Here is a 1,176-nt window from a genome sequence, read left to right as displayed (position 1 = left end):
TCTCTTCTGTCTTCATTTCGTCCGTCTCATCTTTCTCACCCGAACCACCACCCACCCATTCCCACGATTCCTGAAAGCAGGCTGAAGAGGGCCTTCCGCCCTACCTTCCGGTGTAGTCCGGAGGGACTGCCCGCACACCAGCATTACTGGCTGGTGGGAATGAAACACCCAAAAGTTTTAAAAGTTTTAGTATCTACACGTTTAAAGCTGACAAGAAGTGACTGCAAAGTACTGTCTCACCTATGGGCTGGGAGCGGTAGGTATGTACATATTTAAAAATGTACCCAGTATAAATCACCTATACATTCAAGCGGTAGATACACATTCTAAACCAAACTAAACTTTTGGGTGTTTCATTCTCACCAGCTACTAATGCTGGTGGACGGGCAGTCCCTCCGGACTACGCCGGAAGGTAGGGCCGAAAGCCCTCTTCAGCCTCCTTTCAGGAATCGTGGGAATGGGTGGGTGGTAGTTCCGATGAGAAAGATGAGACGGACGAAATGAAGACAGAAGATAATGAAAGATTATCTCTGGAATATTACTGCCTCAGCATTTGCCTAAGTGATCCAAGGAAACCACGGAAAAACTTGGGCCAAGCGTCTTCCCGAATGCTAACCAATGGACTAAACCTCTAGGCCATGCCGCTTGGTAGATACACATTTACTGTACAACACTTATCATACTATTCTTGACCAATGACCATATCGATGACGTTCAATTTCGGTACTTTTCAGCCAGTACGTACATACTGATATCGGTCATCTCGATAACTGTAATTTTATTAAACCAAATTTCCACACCACAATTGAAGTATTGCCAAGGCGCGTTAGCGTTTTTTGGGGTTCGCCAATAGCCCTGCCATCCCATTAGAAAAAACTAATTACAATTTCTAATTTACGGATTTTTGCTGTCTTACGGTTAGCTGAATTTGAATTGGAGTGGCGGGACTCTTGCTTTCTATAATTTATAATTTTAACGTAATCATTAAGCAAAACATTAGCAAAAGAAGATAAAATTTGGAAGAATATATCTTTATAGTGTTTTCCAAAACTAAATATTTTTGAAAATAGTTAATTTTCCTAAAATTGGTTTTTGGAGTTCAGCCCGTAAATATTGTGTCTGCAGATATTCGTTATTACTTATTTCTTCAAGAATGGCATAAAAGTGAAAAAAAAA

The sequence above is a fragment of the Agrilus planipennis genome, unplaced genomic scaffold (assembly GCF_000699045.2).
Source record: "Agrilus planipennis isolate EAB-ADULT unplaced genomic scaffold, Apla_2.0 scaffold125, whole genome shotgun sequence".
NCBI lineage: Eukaryota > Metazoa > Arthropoda > Insecta > Coleoptera > Buprestidae > Agrilus > Agrilus planipennis.
Note: the sequence above shows the minus strand (reverse complement) of the source record.